At 43.0% G+C, this 12588-nt stretch overlaps 2 protein-coding genes across 6 annotated transcripts in view; one reads left to right on the top strand and one right to left on the bottom strand.

The window, feature by feature from the left end:
- Positions 1 to 12588, bottom strand: part of REXO5 (RNA exonuclease 5) — a 105411-nt gene that overhangs the window by 37902 nt on the left and 54921 nt on the right. The gene's annotated exons all lie outside the window — the stretch shown is intronic.
- Positions 1 to 12588, top strand: part of DCUN1D3 (defective in cullin neddylation 1 domain containing 3) — a 35959-nt gene that overhangs the window by 17878 nt on the left and 5493 nt on the right. The gene's annotated exons all lie outside the window — the stretch shown is intronic.

Here is a 12588-nt window from a genome sequence, read left to right as displayed (position 1 = left end):
AAAAGAGGCACTATAGGATGAACATCTCCCAATTTCAGCTTCAGATTTTGGCTTTTGCTGTGTTTGAGGTGAAAATTAGCTTGTGGAGTGAGGAGAGATGGAGCTGATACTGCTGAGAAGCTGTGTTTGTATCACATTATATGGTAACTGATGAGGTAGGGAGTAATTGGAACAATGAGACAATTTTCTACTTTCTCTTTGAAGGTAGTGGGGTGTTGAGAGGCAAGGCATTCAGGAGGAATTGGACCTTAGGAACCAGCTCTTGAGTGGTGAAATTAAGTTCTACTGTACATTCTTAGGGCTCAACTTCCTTTACTGTTGAGTATTTGATAACGTCATCATATAATTAGAATTGGTATGAATAGCTGTCAGATGATATTGAGAACTATGTGCTAGGGACAATGCTGAATATGCCATGCTCATCATTTATTCAAGCATGAGTTAATACATTTAAAATGTGCATAGACTAGTGCCTTGGATAGAAGTGCCCAACAAATATCAGTGATTATTATTTATTCAGGAGATATTTACCAAAACATTTGCTTACATGACAAAGCTTAGGTGCACAGCCAAAGTGGTGAATGAAATAAAATCCCTGCTTTTGTGGAAGTTACCTTCTAGTAGGGGGAGCGGACAACAAATAAGTTAACAAACAAGAATTTCAGAGAGTGGTATGTGCTGAAGAAATAAAATAGTGTGCTGGATCAGAGGGAGAGGGCACTTTAGATTGGTTGGACAGGGAATGCATCTCAGCATTTGAAGGAGATGCATCTGATAAGAAGGAGCCATTTATTCTTCACAGTGACCCTTTGTCCCAATTTTCAGGTGAGAAAACAGAGGCGCAGGGTGACTAAGGATGTGCTGGGAAGTGAATAGAGCTGGGCTGTACAGACCCAGTCATTCTGCATCCAAAGCATGTCCTATCCTTCCCAGAAAGGTAGCTGTAGGAGCTGCAGTATCTGCAGTTGGTTTTGAGTGAAGGAAATGAATGTGGTTGCAGTGCAGGTAAAACCCTCATGCAGTTCAAAAAAGTTGCAATTTTATGGACCCTCAGTTATGGGGTGCAAAATTTGAGTATGAGTGTGTGTACATATGTACAGCTTATTTTGGGATCCAAAGCTGTCTTCCGATTTTAAAAGGTGGTGACAAAAAGAGCTTGTGGCATTGCTGCTTTATTTTAGGATTTTCTCACATTGTTTTTTTGGAAAATAGGGCCTACCTGCTAAGGCAGAGTTTATTGTTTTGTGTGTGTGTTATTTATTTATGGCTGCATTGGGTCTTTGTTGCTGAGCGTGGGCTTTCTCTAGCTGCGGCGAGTGGGGGCTACTCTTTGTTGCGGTGCGCGGGCTTCTCATTGCAGTAGCTTCTCTTGTTGCAGAGTACGGGCTCAGTAGTTGTGGCTCGCAGGCTCTAGAGCGCAGGCTCAGTAGTTATGGTGCACGGGCTTAGTTGCTCCGTGGCATGTGGGATCTTCCCGGACCAGGGCTCGAGCCCATGTCCCCTGCACTGGCAGGCGGATTCTTAACCACTGCGCCACCAGGGAAGTCCCAGGGCAGAGTTTTAATAGACAGCATTGCAATTGGCCATTAGGTGGTGGCAATTTTGTCAGATCAGTATGGGCGGGAAGTGGGTGGGAACTGGGCTGGAATCATAAGATGTCTTACTTTGCCAAGCCTGTAATACCATGATGCCAGCCACCAGGTATAAAGCTCTATTTTTTATATGATTATCTGCTTATCTTTACCCATGTTAATGTACCCTTTGGCCTCATGCCATATGAGTGCACATTTGTGAAATAAGTAACTTGAAGAAAAAGGCTCAAACCTTGGGGCCTCGAGTTTCAACCAACAGGGAATGTATTTCCAATAAAGACACACTAACATGGGCATTTCCTGTCACCGTCTTCAAAACCTGAATGCTTTCTAAATAGGCTCTTCAGTACTTGAAACCAAAGAGAAATTGTTTCAATAATAGTCATTGAAACCAAGAGGGTAGCAAAGTTCTGGTCAGGTCTGGTCTTTCAGTTTCATAGGATGTGGTTTAGATCAAATAACCTATTTTAGTCGGAAGATTGATCATGTTATTGCATAGGGAAAGACTTCCAAGAGCTTTTGCTTTACGGCCTTTCACGTGGTGTCTGAATGCTGGGAGGAGGTTCCTCCTTGGGAACATGAAGATGACAGAAGTATACACAATAGAAAAAAGCAGCTGTAAGTGCTCTGTGGCATATTTGCTTGAAGGAGGCTTAAGGTTGTAAGAATTGCAATTGGAAAGGTTCTTTTTCTCATTAGTCATACCATCTTTCAAATTCTTTTGAATAGCATTATCATGGTCCACCCAGTTGTAACGGAATTTTATAGTTTGCTCGAGTTTGGGATCATTGGTCTTAGGGTTCAGCTCAGGGGTCTCTTGATACATTGGGTTGAAATTGTGGCCTAGTAAGTTGGTCTTCGACCATGGTATCAGATCTTCTGTTTCTTTGCTCTGTGAGTAGAAGAGGTCTAAGTGACAGCTGTGTCTTGGTAGGGACTCTCTGTTGTGACAGAAAACCTGACTTCTGGCTTACGAAAAAGGAGAATTAATTGGCTCATACAACTGTAAAGTTCAGGCTTTGATCTGACTTAGGTACAATTAGATTCTGGGTGCAAATAATGCCTTTGAAACTGATTTTCTCTTTGTCTCTTGGTAGTGATTTTATTCTGGTGTCTTACATGCATTTGAGGTGAGACCCATCTGATAAGAAGAGACAGTTTAACTCTCACAGTGACCCTTGGATAGGCATTATTATTTTCCCTGGTGCTCTTTCTGGCAAGATGACCAAAGCAGCTCCAACCTCCTTTGCTTTCGGTGCTAAGATTCACTTTGTCTGACTTAGGTTACCTGCATGTTCCTGGCCCAATCATTGAAGCCAAGGGCATAGGAGGCTTTGGTGGGCTTGAGTCACATGGTCCATTATGAGCCCCACCCAACTTACATGACCAAGAGTGAGGGAGAGGAATCTTCTAGTGAAAATTGGTGGCCACCTGATGAAGAACCTGGAGGCTGGGGGAGCAGACAAGTCTGTGCTGTAAGCGATAATATCCTTTGGTCCAGTCTGAAGCTAGAAAGCCATATAATAAGTCTGTGGTCTAAATCCAGCCTATTAACCGTCTCAAGGGTGCCACAGTTCCATTTTGAACGAGGCTCTTGCTCCCTGGGCATGTGATTCACTCAGTTTCAAGTCCATGGGTCAGACCCTTCTACCCCAACGCTAAACCTATAAGAGGACCTCATTAGACCTTAGGATGGGCGTTATCTTTTTTGTGTGTGTATGTGACATAGGGGAAGTTTCATTTTCTTTTCAAAGAATAAATTGGGGAAATGTAGGTATAATTGAAACATACCCTTATGATTAATCTCTTCCTGTCCCCCACACCGTACCCCACCCCCATCATTTAACAACACTGTCTTGAAATCCTTGGAGCCAAAATTGTTGGATTTGTCAGTCTTTTGATGTGATTTACAATGAAGCAAATGGTCTCTCTCTTGTTTTCCATCCTCCTTTGGCAGTTTGATATTTTTTCTTAAATATGTCTTAAAGTGCTTTTGGTAAGGTGTTTTTTTTTGGCTTTTTTTTTAAGAAATTGAATTAGTTGACACATATTACAAGATGGTGTAAATACTCCCAGTACACTCCCATTGTGTAAGTTGACACTACTTTTTTTGAATTCACATTGAATATTATATATATAATATTTTTTTGCACAGTCTTTGATCTGTTGTTCCACTTCTAGGAATTTATTCTCAGGAAATAATTACAAATGTGCTGAATTTTAGCTGCTATTCTGCTTATTATCCCAGTATTATTTATAATAGTGAGCTATTGGAAGCAAACTAAATGTCCAACAATGAGAGTTTATTTTAAATTGACAAATTATCAATGAAAGACCTATCTGGCTATTAAATCTGTTTTAACAGAGAGTCTCAACCTTTCTGTAACCCCTCTGCAGTGCAGCACCAAATTTTTGACAGATTGAGTAGTAGGCTATAAATAGTTTATGGGTTGTGTGAAATAGCTGGTGTGTCAGTGGTGATACCAGTACTGCCATTGAATGCTGCTCTTTTAAAAGCATTTGATGAGAGAAGATTTATATGAAAAAGTATAAAATGGAAACATTTGCAAAATAGAATGTACAATACAACCCAGTTTTGTTTAAAAGTTCAGTGTGTGTAGTATGAACATGCATGTATTTACTTAGCTGTGCCATCCATATGTGCTTATGTAAAACACTGAAAGGATATACTCCAAAATATTAATTGTAGGTGGTGGGATACTACGGGACTTTTTTCTCTTTATGCTTCTCGTATTTTCTAAACTTTACAGAATAACTATGTAATGCTTTTGAATTTGGCAGTGGGTAAGAAAGTCTTAGTGGCCTTAGTTCTCTGACCAGCTTACTGATGTGGTTGAAAACGGATATTCTTTTATTATACAGATCTTTTTTCTGTCCCTCTTCCTCTTCCCATCTACTATGCATTAGCAATCAGCTTCCATCATGGGCCTCTAGGAAAAAACTGATAAATGTGGCCTTAATGAATTTGGATTTTTTTTTTAAAAGAATTAGCAAACATCACACTAGTTACCATGTGATGAACCTGAGCTCTATTTAGAAGAAATGTGGCTCTAGAAACCACATCTGTACATTTGTGGTCATGCAGGTGCTGCTCTAAGACGTCTGCATGCACTCATTTATCATCTTTATATTGGGTTCCTTTCTCATCTTTTGACTCATTTCATAGTTTCCTTTCTTGCCTTTCTTTTACTTAGATGCAAAGACCAAATCTCAACTCCAGTTAACTATTTTTCAGTCAGTTATTGACTACTGAATTCCTCAGGTGACTGGAAGGTGAACAGTTGATGTGGTAATTGGGTGTTTGAGGACTAATTATCTACAATCTGGTAGACCTCCAGGGTGGCTGGTATCCATATGCTAATTGGAAGCAGGGAAGTGGTGCCTAACCAGTGGTTTTACCTTCAGTATGGCCTAATGAGGCTGTGTCCTGAAGATAAGCTCCAAGCTAAAACCAGAGATAAAGAGTATAGCATATAGCAGGCACGCCATTTTTATTATGGTACCACAGAGCACAAATCCAAGACAGCCCTCTGGTTTTAAACAGGGAAAGTTAGTTAATGAAAAACCTGGTGCAGAAACAAAAAGAGTGGCCAACCTAGAAATCTGGTGCCCGTTAATGATGCGTACTTTGCAAATAAGTGGACAGTCTGACTTGTCCAGATCAATAGTGACAGCAAAATTATTCCAAGTGTGGGTCAGTAGAATAATTCAGCTCTTTTTTGGTTGTTTTGAGTCATGTGGGATTAAACATGTAGCAGCTCTGGAACCCAGAGGCCAAAAATGCTTGATTCTTTGGTATTTGGAAACTTTATAGTATACGTGTGTGTTGGCTTGGTTGTATTTGGCAAGTAGTATTTGTTCTTGCGAGCCCACACTGACTTCAGTCCTCAGACCTCAGTTGTATATATATATCCTTAGTATATCTGAAGTATGCAAGGTAAGGAATGTAAGAACCCTTTAAAAAGAAAAGAAAAATTCTTTTGTACAAAGCTGACTGGTCTTAGTCCTGTGACCTAAGATTATTTTACAGAAATATAACCAATTGGTTTATTTTCTTTTTTAAAAATTTTACTTTTCCTCCATCCCTCTTTCTGCACTTTTGAGATTGGTTGATGTAGAAAGTCTTGTGTTCCTACCCCTCCCTAACTGGAACTGCTGTTTTAGCTTGCTGCTTGCAGTACATTTTAGGACAGAAAGTCTTTTAAAAGCATGAAAATAGCAGACGCGTCTCATTTGCTTTGGCAGGGGAAATAGCTTTTCCTCCCAAGTAGCTCTAGGTAAGACCTAGTCTCCAAAGGTGCTCTTGTAAGTCCCAAGTTCCAAATGACAGCAAGCAGAAGACTTTGCATTTTAAAGTACTCCCTCAGTCTTTCCTTCTGTTATTTTTGCAAGTTTACTTTCTAGGAAGTAGTTTATAAATGGACACCACCCATTTCCCAACTTTTTCTCAGGTCATTCAGCATCTGCAGCTGCCAGTTGGGATCAAGAGGCTCTTGTGGTCTTGCTTTGAGACTCCCCAGGGGGATGGCTTCTGCTAGTACAGCTGCTTCAGCCCCTGGCAGCTGGATGTCTGGCATATATAGTAAGAAGTAAAATCATGCGCCCAACTAGCTATACAGACTGTTTGGATGGAAGTTGGAAAGATGGGTTTCTTATTGCTATAATATGTAGAAGCACCAACATTCGTCAGTGGCTTCTTGCTTCTGAACAGACTCTAGATGGGAACAGAATAGGAGGGGTGGATTGGATCAGTTCCTTCTCTCAAGGAAGTCATCAGAGTAGATCTCAAGTGCCTTGCTGACACTGGATTTTGGTGCCAGCCTTTGCCCCCTGTTTTTTAGCTCCCAGCCAGCTATAACAGTGAGCCAGCTTGCTCTGTTTTCCATACATCAGGGCCTATTCCTGACCCTGCAGAGTTCAAACTAAGATGATTAGGACAGGGAAGCCTGCAAAAACAGTGTAATCTTTTACCTCTTGTTCAGATTGGAGTAGCTCTGCTTTCTGTGTCTTTTTGGACTTCTCATTTTCCCTTGGCTCTAACAGGCTTGGGCAAGAAGTATGAGAGCTGTTCACTGAGGAGGCAAAATGCCTGTCCTCAGAAGCCTTGCAAATCTAGAACTTCAGCCTTTCTGGATACCAAAACGTGAAGGTAGTCCTAGAGTATTAGACTTGGAAGGATTTTAATCATGGGAACACAAACTCAGAGAGGTTAAGGGAGTTGTTCAAGGACACACATTGCTTAGGGAGATCCCAGACCGGAACTGAAGGCTTCCTGGGAGTTTACTCTGTTGACTCAGTACCTCTGGAGTACAATCAGGTGTTGATAATGTATCTTTTCTTCTTGGGCCATCATCATCTCCTTAGGGGAAGGATATATCCTGGCATACGTCATAGCAAAGAACAGTATGTAGTGAGGCCAGTGATGTAGAATGGTGAGTTTAGAATTACACTGCCTGGGTTTGAATCCGTTTTCCTGTATCACCTCAGGCCAAATCCCTGGAACTCTGTTCAGTTTCCCCTTCTGTAAAGTGAAGGTTATATTATCTTCCTCATAGAGTTGTAGTGGGTTAAATGTGATAATTCATGTCAGTCTCCTCAATACATACATGTAACTTAAAAGGTATTGCTATTAATAAACATTTTTAAATCCTGTCTCAACTTGGACCAACCAGATTGGTCCTTTGCCTTCTTCCTTTCCACTTTATGCTTCCAGTCATTGAAGACCCAGAACAAGACTCATCTTCTCTGTGAAACTTTCCCATTGAGTTGATTTTGGAGTCTTGACAGACTGGTTTTATTTCCTAGTCCCACTGCTTAGTGGTTAAGAAACCTCAGTTTCCTAATCTGTAAGGGCCCTGACAGCCTAGGTTGTTGTGAGGTTTGAAGGTGATGTATGTGAAGCATATAGCCCCATGTCCCACAAACACCAATTTCTCTTCATCAGTCCCTCCACCTTTCTTTCCATAACACTGGTCCACACTCCACTCTCCTTTCCTGTCTCCATTTGTCTTTGTGTGGTTTAGCCCTTCTTGGTCCTTCTGTTCCATAAGAGGTGACTCTGTTTCAGAGGTAGATAGTAAGTCCTAGAAGACAGGGACTTGCCTGATTGTCACTTCATGGAACTGCCTAAGAGATGGAAACAGTTTCCTGGTCTCTTCTTCTCTGGCTCTCTGGAGCCAGAGCAGCCACTGGGACCACGACCTCTGGGATTGCCCTCAGCCCAGCAGTGCCAGCGCCAGGCCTGGGGCCAGGCAGGCAGCCAAGCCCATCCTCAGGAATAGCAGCTGGGACTGGCACAGGGAGGAGGGAGGCTGGAAGCTGATGCAGGGAAGCAGTGAGGGAGAGAGGCAAAGTTAGAGCTGAGACTGGAGGAGGAAAGCTGGAGGCTGGTCTTAGTCCAGCATAAGCTGAGCAGTTACTGTCTTTCAAGTAAACCCCCAAGGCTGTGCATAGAAGTAGGTTTCCTGGTTTGTGGCTTTTTTGCCCCTTTTATTCTTCTTCCTACCTTTCCTTTCTTCCCACCCCTCCTTGTCTCTCACTCCATTTCACTCATTTATGCCACTTTAGCTGAAATAGGAGAGCAGAATCACTTACTGCAAGAACAGGAAAGCTGCTGTGGGCATTTGGGGCGTCAGCATACCTGAACTGCCCCAGGAGACCTGGCCTGGCTGCTGACAAGAGCACTGTTCTAGAAGGGAGACTTGATTCTGTCACCAACTTTGTGATAATAACAACTGTAATAAAGGCTAACACTTACTGAATATTTTTTTTTTTTTTTTTTTTTTGTGGTACGTGGGCCTCTCACTGTTGTGGCCTCTCCCGTTGTGGAGCACAGGCTCCAGACGCGCAGGCTCATCGGCCATGGCTCACGGGCCCAGCCGCTCCGCGGCACGTGGGATCCCCCCGGACCGGGGCATGAACCCGCGTCCCCTGCATCGGCAGGCAGACTCTCAACCGCTGCGCCACCAGGGAAGCCCCCTTACTGAATACTTTTTATGAGCCAGATATTGGGCAGAGGATTTTACATGGGTTATCTCATTTACTCTATCCACCAGACCATGAGGTACAACTGTCCCATTAAAGTTACATGCTGATGGTCACAAAGTTGCTCCATCACCATGATTCAGATCCAGGTTTGTCTGCTCCCAGAGCTCTTCCTCTTAATGACCCTGCTCCAGTTTCTCCCTTCCTAGATAGCTCGTTGACCTCCGTGTACCTCCATTTCTCTTCCTATGAAATGGGGGTAATTATTTCATAGAGCTACATTTATATGTAGCTGTTACAATGTACTAACAAGTACAAAGTGGTATTCATTAATAATGATACTCTGTTAGTGAAATTTGGCTCTGGGGTGCTCAGATTGTGCTGAGGCTGTCCACTTCAGAGAGGTGGCAGGACCACTGGCAAGTATAAATGCGTATAAATAAGTAGCAAGTTGGAAATCCTGTTTTGCAGATCTACAGAGCTGGAACCTAGTGGAAAGGGAATGGAGTCTGGAGCTGGCTGGAAGGCTGTCCCACGTTAGGGACAGGGAGTGACCAGCAATTCAGAGTATCCAGAGCGCACAGCAAATACCCAGCTTGATTTTATTCAGCGTCATTCACAAGTCTTATCCTGTGGAGGATCTGATTCCCCCAGGTATTTCTGACCAATGGTGCATTTGAGCAGGGTCAGTGCTGTAGTTCAAGAGACTGTTTTTGAGCAAGACCCAACTGCATGACTCAAGGCAAGGATAGGCGGCCTGTCTGGGCCTGGGGAAGCCAAAGCCTGGAGCCCATTGTTCAGATGGGACAAGCTGGGGCTTCCATCAGGCTAATCAGATACTACCCGGCTGTTAATAATGGTTGTCATATCAAGTGTTTTCTGTGTGGAGGACAGTGTGTGCCAGATACCCTTTATCTGCGTTTCCTGACTGAATCCTTACAACTGCTCTTTGAAGTAGATACCGTTTTGCAGGTTGAGGAAATTCAGGTTTTGATCAGGGTCGAACATCCGGTGGCAGAGTAGGACTTTAAGACCTGAAGCTTTTAACCATGCTGGTGGGCTGAAACATCACAGGTTTAAGAACTTTGGACTAATTCTAGTCCCCGCCTCTAGTGAGACTGAGCCTAACGGCATCTTGCCTGCCTGCATCACGGTCTTAATGCTTGCCTGGGAGAGGGCAGTTGGCTAGGATGCCCTTCTTAGCACAGGGCACAGACCATGTTTTTTTTTTTTTTTTTTTTCCAGTGGCTAATTGTAAAACTTGCTGCTCTGTGATTGATGTGGTGACACTGCTGAGCTTGGGACCCATCCATTGGTGGGCTTTCCCGAGGTGATCTGATGTAGGTGGGCTCAGCAGTCCAGCCTAGTGGTGAAAGGTCATGGTTTCTCAAGCCAGACATACCAGGTTCTGCTTGTGATCTTGGGTAATTTTCTTTGTGCCTCAGCTTCCCTGTCTTTAAACGGGGTTGTGGTAAGGATGTATGAGTGTTATTGTCCATAAAGGGCTTAACATAGTGCCTGGCATGGTATCAAGCGCTCAGTAATTGATGACTACTATTATTAGCTATTAGCCAGCAGCTACTGGGTGCAGGGAAACTTTCAGCTTTAGAACACTTGAAGTGCTGCCACCCTGGGACACACGGCTGAGCACCATGATTGAGCCTGAGAAATCTCTGGGTACAGAACTATTTTCCCAAAGAAAGGGGAGACACAAAAGAAGGGAGCCCATTGAGTAATCAGGGGACCACACTTACCACCAGATCTGGAAATACTTTTTTCTGGCTTGAGACCACAACTTGCTTCAAAGAAAAGGACCAGAGTAGAGGAAAGGGGTCCAGCCTCCTGGCACCTGCTCATTGACCATCTGTCTAAATTGATCTCCCCCTCCTTTTTTTCATCTGCTGGGCATGTAAAATGCCTTCAGGTTTCAGCTGGTACTGCTGTGCCAGGTAATCAAAGATGCTCTCACGTGGAGGGCTGGTTGGGTAAATGGATTAGGGCCTCTTGGGAGGCCCATCTGTTCTGTCCCTATGTGAAGGCCTTGGCGCCAGTATTTGGACGAAGCTGATATAATGCAGCATCTGTCCAATGGGGCAGGGGTGAGTAGCCTGGGGTAGGTGGGTCAGTAGGAAACCAGGAAATCCTCTTACCCTGCCAGGTACCTGGGCTTCCCTCAGCAGCGGGAGCTGAGCAGCAAAGCCTGGTGAGTCAGCGTGCCTGGGAATTAGAGTTGCCAGTCTGTGAGCATGTGGGATCTGTGTAAGTTTGGGCCTTTTGTTTCTTTCAGCATTTTAGTCTTTAGAAACACAAATCTGGAAACCAGACCCTCCACATGGTATAGTCCTGCTTGTTTTGAGATAATTCAGCTTCAACAGTTGCTTCCCTTGTATGCTGGTCTTCTAAGAATTAACCCCTTACCTTTTAAAATTGTAACAAGTTGTGCTCATGGCTTACTAGCTATATTCTAAAAGCATAAAAAGGCTTTAAAAAACTTACTTGGGTCTGTCATTTTCCACACCAAAACCCTCCTAAGGGTTTCAGCGTGTTTTTGAAACCTAAGTGAAACTGCGAGTCTTTTTTTCAGGGCATGTATAATCATGTCTGTCATGTATTCTCTTTGAAGGTGGACAATGGGACACACCCCAATACAATGTGATTCCGGTAACTACAGGAATGATTCTGGTCGTCATTTTAAACTTATACACTCAGAACATACCCTTAGAATTCCTTTTGAAGATAACTCTGAATTTATCCAAGCACTATTTGGAGGAAGCTAAAATTCTTTAGGTAAAGTTTAAAGCTCCAGCCTTCCATTAAAAGCACCCTTCTGCCCCACTGCCAGTCTCCTTAGAGCTTTGAATTTGGACTGTGGAGGTCCCTGACCCTAGAGCTGGAGAGCCATGGGACTGACATTGATTTGGTCTGCTTTCCCGACTGTACTTCTGGCTCCTGGTCTAAATTTCTATTAACATTATAATTTCAGAGGCTGCAGTTATTATAGCAGGTAGCAAACTTTTATAAGTACTAAATTTTAGATGGATCTTCTAGTGGGCTAGTTGAAGGTAAGAATAAGAGTCTGAATAGATAGAGTCTTCAGAGAAATCACCTCATCCCTGGCCCAGAAATTTCTAGCAATTCTCTAAAAGCCACTTTTTCGTTACTTAAGTAATAAATAAATCACTGTGATGTTTGTTATGTATCAGTGCAGGCTTTTCTTTTTCATCTAGCAGTTATTCTGTCATTTAGAGACTGTATTTGGGTAAATTAGCCCTTCTTTTAAAATGGAGATGCTATCTTGGAAGACTAAGCCTGCAGGCCCTACAGGACATTCACATTTAGTGTGAACTTGACTTTCCTCTACATACCACCTTGCTGGGGGTGGGGGTTAGAAAAGAAGCTCAGCGATTGGGACCCTTGGCGTGGAGAACAGTCTTGGTGGATGGCTCCCATAGGTGGATAGAGGAAGGGTGGAGAAAGGGCATTTCACCTACTGTGCGGGTGGGTCCCAGAAAGGAATTTGAAGAAATCAAGACAAATTTTACTTTGTTATTTGGCTAGGACTCTGCCGTTAGTCTTGACTCTGCAAATTCTTTATCTCATCTTTAGGCCATTATGAAACTATATAGTTGTTTTGGATGTGGCTACCCCTTCTTCCTACTCATCCTACTTAAAAAGAACATCCGAGAATTTTGACATTAGAGACTAGAAGATGAACCTTTTATTTGTACCTTCTGGGTTAATACAGGTCCAAATCACTTTCTTATGTGACGGCAAGTTGGCAAGACAAGTTTCCTTTGGAATATTTCTGGCAGAACCGTAGTCTTCCTTGATGCGTTCCGCACATGAATCAACTTCTTTGTGATCTATGTTACCTTTAAGAATTTTAGGAATTCTCCTTATTGGTTCTCCATATGTGCTCTAACCACTGCATTTCCAAGGTGAAGGTATGGGCTTGTGAGGGAGGTGATGATGAACTTGGGGTATTTCCCCT

This window comes from Delphinus delphis, chromosome 15 (genome assembly GCF_949987515.2).
Source record: "Delphinus delphis chromosome 15, mDelDel1.2, whole genome shotgun sequence".
NCBI lineage: Eukaryota > Metazoa > Chordata > Mammalia > Artiodactyla > Delphinidae > Delphinus > Delphinus delphis.
This window is presented reverse-complemented; position numbering and strand designations above follow the sequence as displayed.